The sequence below is a fragment of the Tursiops truncatus genome, chromosome 8 (genome assembly GCF_011762595.2).
Source record: "Tursiops truncatus isolate mTurTru1 chromosome 8, mTurTru1.mat.Y, whole genome shotgun sequence".
NCBI lineage: Eukaryota > Metazoa > Chordata > Mammalia > Artiodactyla > Delphinidae > Tursiops > Tursiops truncatus.
Window position 1 is genome coordinate 85,607,310 of NC_047041.1, and position 19,859 is coordinate 85,627,168.

General features: G+C 40.0%; 1 long non-coding RNA gene across 1 annotated transcript in view; it reads left to right on the top strand.

Annotated features, from left to right (window-relative positions):
- The window catches only part of LOC109552267 (uncharacterized), a 76,911-nt gene that overhangs the window by 32,337 nt on the left and 24,715 nt on the right, over positions 1-19,859 (top strand). Inside the window, exons 6-9 of the long non-coding RNA XR_004527601.2 lie at positions 2,459-2,617; positions 5,935-6,044; positions 9,636-9,803; positions 18,840-19,098. This is a non-coding gene — a long non-coding RNA (uncharacterized lncRNA). The remainder of the gene's footprint in view (positions 1-2,458; positions 2,618-5,934; positions 6,045-9,635; positions 9,804-18,839; positions 19,099-19,859) is intronic.

Here is a 19,859-nt window from a genome sequence, read left to right on the forward strand (position 1 = left end):
CCCCATCCTGACCCCCTGCCACAGTGAAAATAGAATCCTGGGAAGAGCACTGGCTTCAGAATCAGGTAGTTTGGGGACTAGAATCTTAGCTCCAAAACTTGACAGCTAGGGAACTTCAGCAAATTCTTAGCCTCTCTGAACCACAGTTTCATCATCTGTCAAATTATCCGGACAACAACTCTCTTGTAGAATTGTTGGGAGGATTTAAGTCATGTATTGCTGCTCAGGTTGTGCACTACACAAGTCCAGGGGGCCACCATAAGGCCACAAAGTCAACGACATCCCTTGGATTGTGTAGGTATGAAATATTGTGTTAGGAGCCTCTGACACAAAGCCTGGCACCTAGTAAGTGCTGAATCATGGTGGCCAAAAAATCAGGCTTATTAATCATACTTTTAATTCACAAAGGGAAAACCACCTAGCTTTCAGCAGGCATAATAGTTTCAGAGTAGAAAGTTGTAGCCATGGTAATATATGAGGCAACTTCAGAGTTGACAGGGATATGATGTCCTCAGGGAATGTATTTTCATTGTTTTTTAGAGCCCAGAGCTCCAGAAGTTGGTCATGCTTACTGGACATTTTCTTGTGAGTAATCAGAAAGCTTGTAGTGCTCGGACGTATGTGCTCTTGAAGCCATTTTGTCTTAATGAGGTGAGGTTTGATTTAAGTGGAGAGTAATTGTCTTTCCCTATTAAAATAATGTTTTTTCCTTAAATGAAAACATAATGCACAGGAGGAGTCCCAGTGAGATAGCCAGGTCTTACCAAATCTGCCTATAGTGAAGTCCAGCAGCCGGCAAGTCACACTGACAAGCAGAGAACTTCTAATCAGCAGTTCCGAGCCTCTCTCCTAGATGTCCATCAGATATTAAGGGACAGATTTCTGGAAGACAGAGACTAAAACAACAATCGAAAAGAAAAGAAAAGAAAGGAAGGGAGGAAGACAGGGGTGGGGGAGGGGAGAGAGAGGACGGGAGGAAGGAAGGTCGGAAGGAAGGAAAGAAAGAAGGGAAGAAAATGGAAGAAAGGGAAGGAGGAAGGAAGGAAAATTAATTAATTCAAAGCTAGAGGCAAAATAACACTTCCCCCAAACTTGTAATTAGTAGCCATAATGAGAAGATTTTACAACTATAAAACAAGGACAAAGGCTCATAAAAAGAGAAGACGAACAAGAAAAAAACACCTGGAAATTAAAAATGTGAGAGCAGAAATAAAAATGCACTTGATAAATGAGGTGATACAGTCGAGGACATACCCTAGAAACTCAAACACAAGAACAGAGTTGGAAAATGAAAGAGAATGATATGGTCTGTCTGATGGTCCAAGTCCAAATAATCAAGAGAGAAAATGGAGGGGAGGAACAAGTAATAGAACATTTCCTAGGACTGAAGTAAGTAAGCTTCCAGATTGAAGAGGCCTTCAAAGAACCTAGCATAATGGAGGAATTCTCACATCAAAGCCTGGCAATCCAAAATTTCGTATCACCAGAAATAAAGAAGATCGCAAAAGCTGTCAAGGAGAAATAGAGATCAGGATGGCATTCAACTAGAAGACTACAGAACAGTGCTTTCAAACTTCAGAAGGAAAATGATTGCCAATTTGAATTCTGTAACCCGCCAAATTATCAATCAGGAATGAGTATAGAATAGAGACATTTTCAGAAATGCAGGGTCTTAAAGATTTTACCTCTTATGTACCTTCTGAAAGAAGTTACTGAAAGATGTGCTCCATCAAAATGAGGGAGTAAACTGAGAAAGACGAGTGGAATCAGCAAGTCATCCATTGCAGCGTAAGACAGTGGAGAAAGGGAATTTTCAGGAGGATGGAAGAGAGAAGACCAGGAAACAGCTGAAGAGGAAAACCAATTCAGAACAGAGTAGGAGAAGGGCGGTGTCCAGGCAGAGGGACTCTCAGAGTAAAAAATGAAAGTAGTAGATTATCCGACATGGTTGACTGTGCGAAGAGACATTCCATAGTTGTACAGAGGTTTCACCAGAAATTTGAAGAACACCAAACAGTTTTTAAAAGCAGTTAAGTCCAGTAAAAATAAAACATCATACAATAATCTCCTATAAGAATTATTAAAATTTTTTCTCCATAATATCTCTTCACATATTATAGCACTTTTCAGACAAGAATTTTCTGCCTTTCATTTTATTTTTGCTTTTGAGACAACAAAATCTTACCCAGAAGCACACTAAATATATATGCCATAAGAAGTGATAGTTTGACAGTATAATTTTAGGCAGTGACACACTTGCCAATTGATTCAACAGTTTCCAGTCAGAGACTAGTGTATTGGACCAATGTGAGATACTTACTATGTTTGAATGAGCCTCAAATGCTTTGTTATGCAAGGACTGCCAAACAAGAAAGACCTTCTACAACACTTCAGTCTATTAAGGGTGCATGCTCTCTCCTTGTGTTTCCAAGCACTCTCATCTTTAGCTTTCATTTAGTTCTAGGAGCATACCGGTACTCCAACTTTAAGCGCAGCTTGAGTGAAAGGTATTCATAAGCCCAAAAAGTTTGGTGAAGAAAACGGTACAGCAAGAACATACCTTCCAGAGAATGACTCTTGCAACCGTCATGCACTTAAGTCTACTCTTCTTCCTTTGGTGAGTAAAATAAGCCTTCATTACATCACATTATATATGCATAATGTGTATACAATATATGTATACACACACACACAAACTGTATTTACTGTCAAGTTATCGTGTATTATTTATTTAAACTTGTTTTTATTGTTCAATTGATTTATTTTTCTACCTGTGAAAAATGTTTGGGCACCTGGGGATGCATCAATATTTTCCCCATTAAAATTAATGGCATTTTTTTCCATTCATTTAACAGCTTTTCACTTATTTGTAGGGTTTTCAGGATCAAGTTAAAAATCTGTAAAAAGAATGGGTATTTAGGAAATGAAATGTAAATACACTACTTGGCTCAGCAGTGAACAATATTTACATGGTCCCAATCGTGAAAACAACAAATATGAATTTAGTAAAAGTGATGATTTAAGCCATACGGGTGAGAGTGCTATATCAGGTTGAATCTTCGTCTTTCTTATTAGGAAGTCAACATATGATATATAAATCTGGAAAGGCAAGAATAGCAATACTAACAAGTGATGTAGAAAAATAGAAGTGCTAGAAGCAGCGTCTAAAAGGGTAAAAAGTGGTTGCCTCTGGAAATGAGGACTTGGGTGAAGAAGCGGAAGCTTTATCCTAAGCTTCAAAGGACTGTTTGACTTTTTAAAGTAGGCAATAACTTTGATAAAAATTTAAATTATGTTTAATAAATATATAATAAATATTGGAAAAAGCTCAGAAAATACAAATATGGAAAGAGAATAAAATAAAAGCCATTCGTAACATATAAACCCAGAAAAGCCTGTCAAGAGACACTAGTTTTGAGTTTCGAATCTCTCTACTCTACATACATATAGGCACATTTTTTAAAAGTGTGAGATTGTGTCGTTAATATTGTTTTGCAACGTGCATTTTCCCACACAGTCACTGTAGGGAATTTTTCCATATCAATATTCATCCACTACATCATTTTAATGGCTGCATATTTCCCATCATATGGATATACTATAATTTATTTAATTCAGCTCAACGTTAACCACTAATTATTCAACCAGCCTAATTCTTCCAGCAAAGACATGCAACTTTAACTTATTTTGGAAAGATAGCAAAAAGGAATTTTCTCTACTCTGTGTTCAATTGTTGTCTTCAATAATTTCTATTTTGCTTTACTAGCAAAGGAGTTAGAGATTTCACTTGCTCTGAGATATCCCCCTGACTATCCACACTGTTTCTTTTGGAAATTCTCTCCCATTGAAATTGTAAATGGAATGCATATGTGGTAGATGGCTGCTCTTGCCTGTCCGTGTCCTTTTTTTGTCTTTAGATAACAGCACCTCAATTTTCCTTGGTAGAATCCCTTCTCCTTCCTCCCACAACGCTCAGCCCACGTGGTTTGGGTGAAACTGACCCACCTTCATATCTGGAAGGTGCGTTCAGCCTAGTTCTTCTTTCTAGCCTCAGTGAATGGTTCAGGGGTGGACATGTGCACAGAACTGATTCAAGGAGAGTCAACTCCAGACTTTCATTGGAACCTTTAGGACAGAGGAACTCTCTTTCTTCTCACTGGGATTGCTGAGCTGAGAAAAGGGCAAATCTGGAGTGGCTGGAGGCCATTGGCCATTACAAAGGGAGAGCCTGCCTCGGGATAAAGCCAAAGAGCAAGAAATATGAACCAAGAGATGCAGAAAGTCAGGTTCCTGCCGACACATTTCGTGCACTGGATCCAGCACTGCCTGGTGTCCTTAGCCACGGTTGTATGAATTAACACATTTCCCCTTTTCCCTTAATCTTTTGAGTTGGGGTTCTGTCATCTGGGGTTCATACATCTATGTGTATAACATAGACTCAAAGTCAAATAATTTAAACAGAACAGAAAACCATAAGGTGAAAATTAAAAATTTTCCTCCTTACCCCCTCAGTTCTCAGTTTAGACTCCCCAGAGGCTGTCACTCCTTACAGTTTCTTTCACATGCTTCCAAAATGTGTCTGTCCATTTACAAATATACCAATTTTTGAAGATATACAAACAGGATTATACTATGCTGTCCTGCAGTTTGTGTTTTCTACTTTGCCATGAGGTGAATGACACCTTCCCTCATCACATCCTGACATCTAGTTCATTTATCCTAAGACCTGCAAAGGATTCTATTATAGGGACAGCTCATATTCCGACCAGACCTGTACTGATGGCCAATTAGGTTCACTTGATTTTTCACCATTAAAATGAAGCTGTGCTGAGCATTCTTCTCATATAGTTATACGTGGCAAATGTGCTTCTGGTCCCTCGTTACCCAGACTCCTTCCAGGGGCTACATTTAGTGGGGTGTGTGTAAGTAGTTGCTAGCTGCACAGTGTAAGAATAGCTTCCAGAAATACTCCAACTACCCACAGTGCCAACTCACAGGGGTCAAGATACAAAGGTACAGGGCCATAGATCATTATTCAGTAAAAACATGTGTGAGGATAACAGGACAGAGTTATGTAGGGAGTGGAAGGGAAATGGTCTGAAATGCACAGAGCCAGAAGCTAGTCTGTAGAAAATTCTTCCAGTCATCAGAGGTATGAAAATGGTTTTGTTTCTCACCAAAGTCTGTTAGAAACATACCTGATAATGCAGCATATATAGACTCCTATAAATGTACCATGTTTTTTTTTTCTTTTTGATGAGAATCATAGAGAATAGAATATATTAAAACTGCTGTCTTTGTAGGGCCCAAATGTGTACAAGTACTGCAAACAGTGAGGATGTCTGTGGGAAGCAGCATGTTTTATGCATCAAAGCTATCAATAACAATAAAAAAAACAAGTTTCAATTTACCATGCTATAGGAACAAGTGAATTATCTTCTTATTCTCTTTATTAAAAAAATTTCAAAATTGTCATCATATGAATAAGGAGTGATCAAAGAATATGTAGCTAAAAATAAAAGGTAGGGGCTTCCCTGGTGGGGCAGTGGTTGAGAGTCCGCCTGCCGATGCAGGGGACACGGGTTCGTGCCCCGGTTCGGGAAGATCCCACATGCCGCGGAGCGGCTGGGCCCGTGAGCCATGGCCGCTGAGCCTGTGCGTCCGGAGCCTGTGCTCCACGACAGGAGAGGCCACAACAGTGAGAGGCCCGCGTACCGCAAAAAAAAAATAAATAAATAAATAAATAAAAGGTAGGAAAGAAAGCATAGTAAGAGTGCATCATACTCAAATTAATAAAAATATGATGCTACTTTTCTGAATTTTCTGATGCTTTTGTTATTTGTCACCTTTTTAGAATGCATAATTTTTGTAAGTTTTTTCTCATTGTAGATAAATATTCATTTTTGTGCCTGACTTGTAAATTTTTTTTAAAAGAGATGCTCTAAAATTGTATGAGCTTCAGACTCTACAAAACTTGGATTCATACCTGCATAGTGTCTGAACATATAATGTCTGGAGTTAGACTGCTCAGCTTCAAATCTCAGGTGAGCCATTGTTGCAGACTGAATGTTTGTGTCCTCCAAAATTCATATGATGAAGCCTAATCTCCAGTGTGATAGAATTTGGAGATGAGGCCTACGAGAGGTGACTAGGTCATAAGGGTGGAGCCTTCCTGAATGAGGTTAGTGCCCTAACAGACCACTCTGTTGCCCCTTCCACCATCTGAGGACACAGCCAGAAGGTAGCCATCTATGAATCAGAGAGAGAGAGCTCTCATCAGAACTCAACCATGCTGGCACCTTGATATTAGGCTTCAGACTCCAGAGCTGTGAGAAATAAATTTCTGTTGTTAATAAGCTATCCAGTCTATGGTATTCTGTTACAGCAGCTCAAGATCAAGACTAAGATGGCCATCTGCCAGTTCTGTGACCCAGGGAAGTTTACTTCACTTCTCTGTGCCTCAGTTTCCTACCTAAAAAAAATGGGGTTAATAACTTCAGAGGGTTGTTGTGAGGATTAAATGAATTAATACCTATATAGAACCTAGAACCTGGCAATCAGTAATAGTCAATAACAACTATGGTTATTTCTTATGCACTTGTGCAGATATCTCAGCAGGATAGATTCCTAGAAGTGTAAGTGCAATTATATTAATTTTAATAAAGAATGTGCCAGGGCTTCCCTGGTGGCGCAGTGGTTGAGAGCCCGCCTGCCGATGCAGGGGACACAGGTTCGTGCCCCAGTCTGGGAAGATCCCACATGCCGCGGAGCGCCTGGGCCCGTGAGCCATTGCCGCTGAGCCTGCGCATCTGGAGCCTGTGCTCCTCAACGGGAGAGGCCACAGCAGTGAGAAGCCCGCGTACAGCAAAAAAAAAAAAAAAAAAAAAAGAATGTGCCAAACTGCATCCCAAAAGCAATGCCAGCTTACCCTCCCATTATGTACATAGTGACATACATCAGAGCTGTGGAGTCAGGAAGCCCTTCCCAGATGAACTTATGGCTGTGGTCCTTACCACGTTCCACACTAGTCCAGTTCCCTGAACCCTGTCCAAGCTAAGTTGGTCAGTGGCTGCTGGGAATGGTAGGCCCTGCTCCTAATTAACCCATCCTGCAAAGCCTATGAGTAGCTGCCATTTACCAAGCACCTTCCCTTCATTGAGCTCAGCAGCCCTGTAGGTTAGGCAGGGTGAAGCCGAGGTTATTCTTTTATGAAAGATAAAATTGTGGCTCAGAGAGGTAAGGGACCTATGTGAAGTCACCCCAGCAGGTAAGAACCAGGGAGAGGAACAAGAATCCAGGTCTTCTAAAAACCTAATGCTTTTCCTATTATACCTTGTTGCCTCTCAAAAATCTTTCCATTAATGAAACATACTCTTTATAAAGAAATATATTCATAGTGAAATATGAAGCTTTCTCCAAGTTAGTTGTGAAGAGCAAGCATTAAGACTATATCATGTACTAAGAGTGTGCTTCTAAGAAAAATAAATTTAATTGCAGCCTCATGATTCAAATCAAATCCACCTTGCTTTAAATCTTCAATTATGGTAAAATATAGCTGTAGAGAATGTGCTTTCCATCCTAAGCACCTTCTGTACTTCTACCTTTAAAAACCTACCTCCCCCATCCCCCAGTCTTGTTATCTTCTCTTCGACTTGCCAAACAAATCTTCTCCAAAAAACAGAACTGATTAAATGCCTAAGGGAAGGAAGTGAAGAATTCAAAAGTAGAGTTTGTTCCCACATGTTCAGGCTAATTTAACTTTTCTCACATGACAAATTAGAAAGGAAAAGACAAATTTGCATAGAAGGACAATTAAGAATAAACTAGAGGTGTCCTCTGTCCCAAATTAGAACAGGATTCCATAATTTTGCTTTACAGGCATGACATGCAGGAACTAATGGGTGGATGCTTTTGTTCTCCGGTGTCACCCAGCAAGTGGGAGCTTCAGCACAAAGTGAGGCTTAGCCCATGATGAAGTGTGCCTCAGACCTTCTCTTCAGCAAGCTGGGCTAACTACCATGTTACATACTGTCTAGCTTATGGAAAATGTGAAAATGCCCAGGGCCCATGAAAGTTCGGTCAAGTCTATCGATAGATGATAGATAGATAGATAGATAGATAGATAGATAGATAGATAGATAGATAGATATAGATAGATAGATAGGTGATAGATGAGTCAATGAAACACTGAGAGGCTCCTCACCAGAGGGATTTATCTGAATATGCAACACGATGGCTCCCAGGCCATCTTCTGGCTCACCAACCCTAGTAATTTCTAGTGACTATCTCCTTCCTCAAAGCTCTAAGAATACTCAAAAGACCTGCTCTGCAAGTACAATTATGGGGGTAGATTTTTAATGTGCAGGACTTGGTACACAGTAGCCACTTATTACTCCAGCTGCCACAGGAAGTTTCTTTCTCTCCTTGGCAAAGCAAAGATGCCTACACATAGAGATTCCCAGCTGCTGACAGCCTTAAATTATCCAGAGATTTGCCTTTCAGAATGAGCTTTACAAGAGCTCAAAGGTCAATTAACCCTAAATAAGAACTGGCAAGCTCCCTACCCACTTCCTGGTGAACCAGAAGAAGAGAGAAGATATACAATAGGGTCTGAAGTTTTGAGCATCTTGTTGAAACATCTACTATATATATTTTTTAAATAATAGGTAATAGAAGTTGACTCTGGCTAATTTAATTAAAATGAAATGTTAGCATTTATTGAAAGGACTTATGATAGCCTAGAGAATCCCAGGAAAAGCTAAACATAAGAACTTCTTCAGGAGTAGAAACCCCAGTAGCTCTGGGAATCTGGAGAGCAGGAATCCCGCAGCTCTGGGAAATGGGCAGTACATCAAAGAACTGTCTTGGAGAAAGGGCTTTTCAAATTATTTTCCCATCAGGCTCCTCACCTGTTGGGTGAGAACATTCGATTAGTTCAACCTTGACCACGGGGACAGAGGACACAGGGGAAGCCTGTCTGTGTACAGTGTCACAGGAGTTATTCCCCAAAGGCCAGCTGCTATTATTTTTTAAAGGCCAAAGAGATGTGGGCAAACAAAAGCAGCAGGAATTCATTATGCTTAGTTTCTGTCTGTAACCCAAAGAAAAATGTATGCCAAACCTTCCAAATGTTTCAGGCCCAACACATGAAACGCCCAGTGTTCTGTTTCCAGGAACTACAGATCATACACAGGAACAAACTTTCCCCATCCCTAGGTCATATATCAAGGACAAGATCTACACCTTTGAAGGGGATAAAGGGTTTGGTTTACAGACAAGTGAACAGCCAAGTGCTGTGTAGTAAGAGCCATGAGAGGGAAGTACAGGGTAACACAGCAGGGGTGCCTGGCCTGGCCTGGACTCAGGGAGGAGCAAGGAGGAGTCAAGAGTGGGTGAGAGGTTGGCAGTCTATAAAGAATGGGATGTCTGAGGGCAGGAAAAGGAGCATGTGTTACCGTGGAGGGGTGCTGAAAGTGCTTCTATTTGTCTGAACTACTGGTCCCAGTACTTCACTCTCTGCTGGCTCAACCTTGCCCTGGGTAGGATGAAGAGTACTTCTTTCTGTGTTGACTTTGACTTGGCCGTGAAATTGGTAGATGTGTCAGAGTGCCAATCTTTTTTTTTTTTTTTCACAGTGCTAATCTTAAGAGCCTAGGTCTTAGGCATTGGGTGTTCCACTCACCTGCATGAGTTTCTGCCACTGCCATAAGAAGAACATGCCCCAACTGCTCTGCTGGTCCAAGGAGGATGAAAAAACACATGCAGCATGGCCTTCAGGCCAATCCACAGAACTGCATCTAAAGGTAGAGCCACTCAGCCAAGCCCAGTCTAGATCACCCACCCCAGCTGCCACAGCCGGAAGCAGAATTGCTCCAGCTGACCTTCAGATCCATGAGAGTAAATGATGGAGGGAGGGTTCAAGCCACTGAATGTGGGGATGGTTTTCTATGCAGCATTACTGCGACAAGGGCTGAGGGATATAGGAGTGACAGTAAAAAAAAAAAAAGCCTGAGAAGGGACTGGAGAGGTAAGCAGAGGCCTAATCGTCAAGGACTCTCTAAGCCTATTAATTTGAACTTTTATCTTAAGGGCAACGGAGTCCACTGAAATGTGTTAAGTAGGGAAGTTACACAGTCAGGTTTCCCTTTTAAAAAGCTCACTCTGAGGGTCTGTAAGGCAGACAGGGTTGGAGGGGGCACCAGGAGAGATTTCCTAAAGTTCTCAAACGAACAGTTTTCCAAAGTGTACAATTTTATGCATTTTTCTTCCAGCATGTGGCTTTCCTATTGACTTTTTAAATGGTATCTTCAATGGTTAATTTTTATAAGATCCAACTTATTAAATTTTCTTTTATGGCTACTGCTTTCTGTGTCTTTTCTAAGAAATTTTTGCCTTTCTCAAATTAGGGATGATATTCTATTTTTTTTCCTAGAAGCTATATAGGTTTAGCTTTTAAATTTAGGTCTATGATCTGCAGTGAACTAATTTTGGGCTATGTTGTAAGGTAGTATCAGGATTCATTTTTTCCCCATATAAATACCCAGTTATTTTGGCACCTTAAAAATGAAGATTTTTTTCTTTCCCCATTGAATTGCCTTAGCTTGGATATGAAAACTTCATTGGCCATATATGTTTGGATCTATTTCTCTATTCCCTATCTGTTCCACTGATCTATTTTTCTATTCTTACACCATGTTGTATTTTTTTTTAATATTTATTTATTTATTTGGCTACACTGGGTCTTAGTTGCAGCATGTGGGCTCTTCATTGCGGCATGCGGGATATTTTGTTGTGGCGCGCCGGCTCTTTGTTGCGGTGCATGGGTTTCTCTAGTTACAGTCCGTGAGCTCCAGAGAGTGCCGGCTCAGTAGTCGCGGTGCGTGGTCTTAGTTGCCCTGTGGCATGTGGGATCTTAGATGCCCGACCAGAGATGGAATCCATGTCCCCTGAATTGTAAGACAAATTCTTAACCACTGGACGACCAGGGAAGTTCCATACCACATTGTCTTGATTACTGTAGCTTTATAAAAGATTTGAAATCAGGTGATATGTCATTCAACTATGTACTTTTTCAAGATTATTTGACTCTTCTAGGAGCTTTGCATTTCCACGTAAATTTTAGAATCAGCTTGTCAATTTATACTCTCCCCGCCCAAAGGACTACTGGGATGGTTATTGTGATATTTCCATAGATTAACTGACATCTTAACAATGTTGAATCTTCCCATTCTTGAACATGAAATATCTATTTATTCAGATCTTTAATATTTCTCAACAGGATTTTGTAGCTTTCTACATAGAGGTTTTAAATATCTGTCATTGTCTTTGTCCCTAAGTATTTCAATTTTTTGATGCTAAGGTAAGTGATATTGAGTTTTTCATTTTATTTTCCAACGGTTTGTTGTTCTTTTACATGAATGCAATTGATTTTTGTATATTGGCCTAGTATCTTGCAATCTTTCTAATGTTACATAGCTGAGATAAACTCTACTTGGTAATAATGTATTACATCCTTTTAAAATATTACGTTAATTTAGTTAAGAAATTTTGCATATAGGCACAGGAAGGATATCGGTCTGTAACTCCTTCCTTGCAATGTCCTTAACCCTAACCCTTTCTGGAGTTATGCAGGACTCATAAAATGAGTTAAAAAGTGTTCTCTCCTCCACTATTTTCTGAAAAAGTTTGTATAATGTTGGTATTATTTCTTCCTTAAATGTTTGGTAGAATTCATAAATGAGGTCATGTGGACCTGGAGTTTCCTGTGGCAAAGACTTTTAATTACAAATTTAATTTCTTTAGCAGAGAGTTATTCATATCCTATACTTTTTATTTTGTGATTTTTATGTGCCTTTTAAAGAATTTGTCAATTAAAAATTTTCTAATTTATTGACATGAGGTTATTAGATAGTCTTTTATCTGTCTTTTAATGACTATAGAGTCTACGGTGGTGTCTTACATTTCCTTCCTGATATTTGTAATTTGTGTTTTCTTTTTTTCTTGATTAGTCTAGCTAGAGGTCTGTTTTATTACTCTTTCCAAAGAAAACTTTTGGCTTTGTTGATTTTCTCTATTGTTTGTCTACTTTTTAGTTCACTGATTATTATTACTGAAAACTATTATTCACTACTTTTTATTACACTCTTTATCATTTCTTTTTATTTATAATAGGTATAATTTATTCTTCCTAGTTGCTTAAGATGGAGGCTTAGGTAATTGATTTAGGCCTTCTTCTTTCCTCATATAAGCATTTAAGACCATAAATTTTACTGTAAATACTTCTTTAGCTGAATCTCACAAATTTGGATATGTTGTGGTTTTATCAGCAGGTCAAAATATTTTCTTTTCTTGTGATATCTTCTTTGATTCATGGATTATTTAGATGTGTATGGCTTAATTTCAAAATATTTAAATTGGCCAGAGATCTTTTTGTTCTTGATTTTTATTTTAATTCTCTTATTGTCAAAGTATACCCTCTTGATGATTGTAATCCTTTGAAATGTATTGAGATGTGTTTCATGGCCCAGCTTATGGTCTATTTTGGTGAATGTTCCAAGTACATTTGAAAATAATACATATTCTGCAACTGTTGATTAGTATTTGATCAAATGCCAGTTATGTTTATATTGTTGATAGTCCTCTATATCTTTTCTGATGTTTTATATGTTTATATAACATCCAACAATTCTTAAGAGAGGAGGATAAACCTCTTCAACTCTTATTGTGGATTTGTCTATTTCTCCGTTCAGTTCTATCAGTTTTGCACTCATGCATTTTGAAGCTTTGTTATTGGATATATATACATTCAGGAATTGTACATCTTCTTAATGAATTGACTTTCTTGTCATTATGTAATGTCCTGCTTTATAGCTTGCAATTGTTCTTGACTTTGTCTGATAATATGGCCACTCCTGCGTTTTCACAATTAATCATTACATGGTTGTCTTTTTCTATTCTTTTCCTTTTAGCTTGTACGCGTCTTCATATTTACAGTGTGTCTCTCATAAACATTGTGTAATTGGATCTCATTAAAATCCAATCTGGCAGTATTGTTCATTTTATTAGACTGTTTAGTCTATTTAGATATAAAGTAATCAGTGATTTAGCTGGGTCTAATTCTACCATCTTGCTATTTATTTTCTCTTTGCCCTATTCATTCTCTCTTTCTTATTTCCCTCTTTTCCTTCCTTTTTTTGGATCTATTAAATGTGTTCTAGTATTCCATTCTATCTTCTCTATTGGCTTTTTAGCTATGCTTCTTTGTTTTAATTTTTAGCAGTTGCTCCAGGGATTAAAATAAACATATCAGTCTACCTGTGATAATGAATTAACTTTATACCACTTCACATACAATGTAGCGACCTCACACAGTATACTTTTATTTGCCCCTTCTTATCTCTTGTGCTACTGTTGCTAATACACCCTGCTTCTAAATAGATTATATACCTCACAGTACTTTGCTAATGTTTTTGGTTTAAGCAGTCAAATGTCTTTTTAACATGTCTTTAATGTCTTTTAATTTCTAAAATGAGAAGAATGTCTTTTATATTTTTACCCAACAAATTTCCTATTTCTTGTTCTCTTCTTCATATAGATCTGATAACTTATGGAATCATTTTCTTTTCGCCTGGAGAACTTACTTTAATATTTCTTAGGGTACATGTATGCTAGTAAATAACCCAACTTTTGCTTATCTGAAAATGTCTTTATTTACTTTTTTTTTTAAGGCTGTTTTTGCCAGATACAGAATTCTAGGTTGACTGGGAACTTTTTGTTTTCGTTTATTTTTTTATTTAGAACTTCAACGATGTTGCCCCATATCTTCTGACTGGTTTTATGTCTGATGAGAAATCAGCAGTATTTCTTATCATCGTTCCTTTGTATGTAACCTTTCTTCCTCTGGCTGCTTTTGAAATGTTCTCTATATTTGGCTTTCAGCCATTTGTTTATGAAATGACTAGGTGTGGTTTCCTTTGTGCTTATCTTGAGTAAGTTCCATCGAGGTTTTTTTTCTTTGAATGGTGAAATTTTGTCACCTAATTTGGGGAAATATTGCTCATTATTTCTTCCATTTTTTTTTCCTTGCCTCATTTTTTCCTTTCTTCTCCTATGAAGACTCCACTTACACTCATATTATACTACTTGATATTTTTCCACAGATCACCAAGTCTTTGTTCATTTTGTAAGATCCTTTTATTCTCTCTGTTTCAGTTTAGATAGTATTTGTTGATCTGTTTTCAAGTTCACTAATCTTTTCTTCTGCATTGTCCATTCTAATGAAGTTTTTCATTTCATAAATTATGTTTTTCAGTTCTATAGTTTCCACTTGTTTCTTTTTAAAGTCTCTCTTTCTCAGTTGAGATTTCTATATTGAGATGTCCATCTTTTCCTTTAAATTCTTGAACTTATTTGTAATGGCTGTTTTATAATCATTGGCTGCTACTGACTACATCTGTGTCATCTCTGGGGCTGTTCCTATTGACTTTATTCTCCTGGTTATGGGTCACACTTTTTTTTTTAATTTATTTATTTATTCATATAGTTTTGACTGTGTTGAGTCTTCATTGCTGCGCTCGGGCTTTCTCTAGTTGCAACAAGCAGGGGCCACTCTTCGCTGCGGTGCATGGGCTTCTCATTGCAGTGGCTTCTCTTGCACAGGCTCTAGGCATGCGGGCTTCAGTACTTGTGGCTCTCAGGCTCTAGAGTACAGGCTCAGGAGTTGTGGAGCACAGGCTTAGCTGCTCCGCAGCCTGTGGGATCTTCCCAGACCAGGGCTTGAACCTGTGTCCCCTGCACTGGCAGGTGGATTCTTAACCACTGTGCCACCAGGGAAGTTCCGGGTCACATTTTCTTGCTACTTTGCATGTCCAGTAATTTTTCTGAATGCTGGACATTATGAATGCTACAATGTTGAGTTTGCTTTATGCTGTTTTCTTTTAAAGAATGTTGAGTGTTGAGTGTTGAGTATTGCTTTGGCAAGCATTTAATTCAACTTTGATCCTGTTGAGCCTTGTTTTTTGGCTTTGTTAAGGTGGGTCAAGAATAGTCCACATGCTAGGTCTGGAGTAGTCCTATTCCTTGGATCGGACGTTCTGGGGTCTCAGCTAAATGCCCAGAGTGTTCAGTAACATATCTACACTGAGACTGGCCAGAAGCCCAACGTCCCCCACCACTGTGTAACCTCAAGAATTTCCATCAGTTCATTGTCTCTCCGTAGCCATTCTCTGCCCAACCATGCAGGGTCTTGCCTTGCACATGTACAGCTTTGTATTTGGCCAAAGCCTAAAGGGCGCATGAATGCAGATTTCTGGGGCAACTTATCTGTTCAGTTCTTTCTTCTTTAATACCCTATCCCATCCATTCCAGTCACCGCAGCAGCCTGAACCCTGTTGTCACCACCCAGTGAGACCACTGCTGTCTTTTAATATCTACTTTCTCATGCCGCCATTTGGAGCATGTCCCATGGCAGAAAGCTAGACTGAACGTGGGACTCACTTCATGGGTTTCCTTTGCTTAAGGTCTACTGGCTGTGTTTTTTGGAAATCTTTACAAACACTGAGTAATGTTCTTGGCACATATTAGGTGCTTAGTAAGATGGTTTTTAAGGAGGAGGGTGTGATTATTTTGGCTCACCTAAGTCCTACTCCTGGAAATACGCACAAGGCTTATCAAGTGTTCTATCCAGAGAATCAATCTCCATCTCCTCCTCCCACTCCCAGTTCCCCCTCAGGGTAATCAACTTTCTCTTCAGAAGCTGGCAGGCAGTTTTTTGCACATTTGGGTTACTCAGTTTGAGAGGTTTGAGCATTTGGAGAATGATTAGAATTACATTCATCCACAGTTAAGAGGCACACTGTTCTCTGGGGGATTTGATACGCTTTTTCCAAATTAGCTAAATGCTCTCTGGAAGAATTATTGGTGGGAAGGGGAGGCTGTGAATAACCTAGCATAAGTCATCATTCGGAATGTAGCCTTGAAGCCTCCCATGTAGCTTCTCACGTTACCAAGAAAAGAGCTTCTGAGGTTGTTCAAAGGGGGATGCTGAAGAGAGGAAGAAGGCAACTCCAGTGGGACCTCCTGGGAGGGGAAGACCAGCTGGAGGAGGCGCTTGGGCAAAAGAAATCCCCAACAAATGCCTCCTGGCTCTTTTTATTCACCACAAACACCCAACTCCACCTCATCTTCCTGGGGCCCATTTTCTGGACCCCAGGCCATTTTCTTTTGTTTCCATATTGACTGGGAAGATCAGGTCTCCAAAGAGAGGATTATTTCAAGACTGCTTTGGCGATTACATTTGGATTTTTCACATTTCACCATTCTCTATCATTCTGCACACCCCACCGTCACCCCATATACACACTACATAATCAATGCCATCCTCCTTTCTACAAAAGATGCATCATTTGGCTTTGTGGCTTAATGACCCCATTCTTGCCTTAGAGACAATGAATGGACAATTTGAGTTTGGAATTCCTATAGTTTGACCAATGGAACTAACCCTCTAAGATTTCCTGTTCACCAACAACACCACTCTCCCCAGGCCTGCATTTTAGTTCAAAAGCACAAGACAAACAAGGGATTGAAATGACTAAACGTGTGAGAGTTTTAATTTTCCTCTGGGGGGAAAAAACAAGTTATGATTTTCCTCCAAGCAAACAACCTATTTTCCATATGTTTCCAAGAAAAAACTGCTTTTCAGTTATTCTGCACGTTCCATGGATGCTTCCGGTGGGGAGAGCCTAGGAGATCCAACCTCAGCACGTTTTCTCTTGTTGCAGGGAAAATATGTTTTCCAACTCATAGTCTCTGTGTTCTAGTAATTGGGCTTGGGGTGCCCACTTCAATTCCACTTCTGAAAGGGAGCCAGAGAATGAGGAGGAGCAGGGTTTGGTTTCTACAAGCTGTGAGGGCCACTGGGTGGGGGCGCAGTGAGGCCTGGCCTCATGGGCCTGAGGAGGCTGCTGTTCCATACCCCTGGCCCTGGCCCCAGGGTAGATGAGGGGGTATTGTGCCTTCTGCAGAAAGATGGTCTAGAATAACTTCTACCGTGTAACCTCTGGAGTCTGGCTCCTGAGACATCTGTAGCCCCTACTCTCAAAGCATGGAGCAAGGATCTAGGGTGGCCCTTCTAATCCTTGCTAGACTATTAAAAACACCTGACCTTGTCGTTCTCCTAGTTCAGTACCTTCAATAGTTCCCCCATTGCTTTTAGGATAAAGTCCATACTCCCCAGATTTTCTCACAAGGGAAGTTCTCAATAACCTGGCCCTACTGTATTTTTACGTCATCTCTCATTACTCCCTCTGCAATCCTCTCTCCACTCCACTCCCCAGGCCCTGCCGCTTTCTCCTCTCCAGCACTCAGAAGTGTTTGCAGTCCCTTGAATGAACTGGACTTTCTTTCCGCTTGGGATGTTGTTCCTGAGGATGGGAACAATTCACACATGCTCCACCTTGAGGACTCCTGGTCATACTTCAAATCTCAGTGTAGGATTGCTTCCTCCAGGGAGCCTTTCTTCCAGGCTGGGGTGGGTGTCCCTGCTACTTGCTGCCATAGTGCACCGTGCTTACCACATCCCAGCTATTCATTGACAAGTACTCCTGAGCATGTCTATGTAGCAGCCACTGAGCTAGGCTCTGGGGATACAGTGGAAAGAAAACAGTAATAAACAAGTAAAAGAAGCAAATAAGTGGGGAAATACCATTTGTACTAAGTACTGGGAAAGAAGAGGATATAGAAATGGAAAATAAGGAGTGAGGTAAAGATTACCTATACTATTTTATGCTAACGTCCTCTTTACCTCTCTGCCTTTTCATTAGACAGCAGTTCCTCTAAAGTGGAGATTTATATTAATCACCTCTTTATTTCTACTGCACAGCACAGGACATGGCATATAGAAGGCACTCGATAAGAGTTTGGGGTTTGAATCATAGCCATTTTCTGCACCATTTCTAGGCTTATTTTCAACTCTGCTAGAAAGTGGAAATGTCAAATCTTTTTCCAGGAGGGGTAAACTGGGTAATTAAAGGGACAAAGAACAAAGACACTGGCTCATTTGGGAATCAACCTCCAAATCTGCCATGCACCTATCATTATTCACAGAATAGGAGAATGTTTTAATATATGTCCTTGGAGAGAGTGGCCAAGATGGTGGAGTAGAACAACCCTGAGCTCACTGCCTCTCACGAGGACAACAAATTCACAACTATCTACAGAGCAACCATTGATGAAAAAGACTAAAATACGTCCTCAAATTCTTTGACAACACTCCCTCAAAAGATGTAGCCGAATTCTTCTCCCCTTGAAAGTGTGCTGGTCTTGGTGACTGACTTTTTGTTTTTAATTAATTAATTTATTTATTTTTGGCTGCACTGGGTCTTCGTTGCTGCACGCGGGCTTTCTCTAGTTGTGGTGAGTGGGGGCTACTCTTCCTTGAGGTGCATTGGGCCTCTCACTGTCGTGGCCTCTCTTGTTGCAGAGCACAGGCTCTAGGCACATGGGCTTCAGTAGTTGCGGCACGCAGGCTCAGTAGTTGCGGCTCATGGGCTCTAGAGCGCAGGTTCAGTAGTTGTGGTGCACGGGCTTAGTTGCTCTGCAGCATGTGAGATCTTCCCGGACCAGGGCTCGAACCTGTGTCCCCTGCATTGGCAGGTGGGTTCTTAACCACTGCACCACCAGGGAAGCCCTCAGTTGGCTTTAAAATGGAAGATTATTCTGGATTAGCTGGGTGGGCCCAATGTAATCACATGATCCCTTCAAAGTAGAAGAGGAAGGCAGAAGGGAAAGTCAGAGATATTCAAAAAGCAAAAGTGATTTAACATGCTGTTTTTCACTTGAAGATGGAGGGGCTATGTAAGAATGAATATGAGTGGCAGCTGACAGCCAGCCAACAACAAAGACCTCAGTCCTACAACCTCAAAGACTGGATTCTGCCGACACCTTGAATGAATTTGAAAGTAGAATCTTCCCCAGAGCCTTCAGATAAGAGCCCTGATGGCTGATTTCAACTTTGAAATCATCTTGATTTCAACTTTGGAGTATACTGAACAGAACCCAGAAGTGCCCGCCTGGATTCTTCACCTACGGAAATGTGACAGAGTAAGTAGTATTGTTTTAAGCTGCTGAGTGTTTATTACACACCACTAGAAAACTAGCAATATCTAAGTGCTTTTATTTTTTTAATGTTTTAGTCTGGATTTTTTGTTTTATTTTGGTTTTTGATAGTCTAAGGCTTGAATTCATTGATAGATGGTTTCACACATCCAAGCTCCCTGCCTCTCTTTGAAGACCCTGTCACATTCCACGTCTTGCAGGAAGCTTTCCCCAATGGAGTCATCTTTCATCAGCAGCAGTAATGATCTTTTCCCCAAAAATTCTTATTTTGTGGTATTTGCACTAATGTGTAAATGGACCAAATACTTCAATTAAAATTTAAGTGAAAGTTAAGGATGGGGTAGAGGTGATAAAGGATTGAATGTATGTATGTATTGGCAGCCAAACAGAGAGATAAGTTCATTAATTCATTCATTCAAGAAATGATTGAGCACCTATTATGTTCCAGGTAGTCTTCTAGGAGTTAAAGGTATACTGGTGAATAAGACAAGGTCCCTCTCTGATGAACTCTGCATTCTAGCAAAAGGAGGCAGACAATACATAAGTCAACAACTAATAAAGAAAATATTTCAGACAGTAATAAGTCCTATGGGGAGAAAACCTCCAGTAATATGCGGCTTCCAAAGGAAGCCACATTAGAGAGGGTAGCTGCTGAGGACCTCTCTAAGAATGTATTGTTGAGCTGAGACCTGAATGGTGAGAAGTCTGGAATGCGTCCAAACAGGGAAACAGCAATTGCAAAAGCC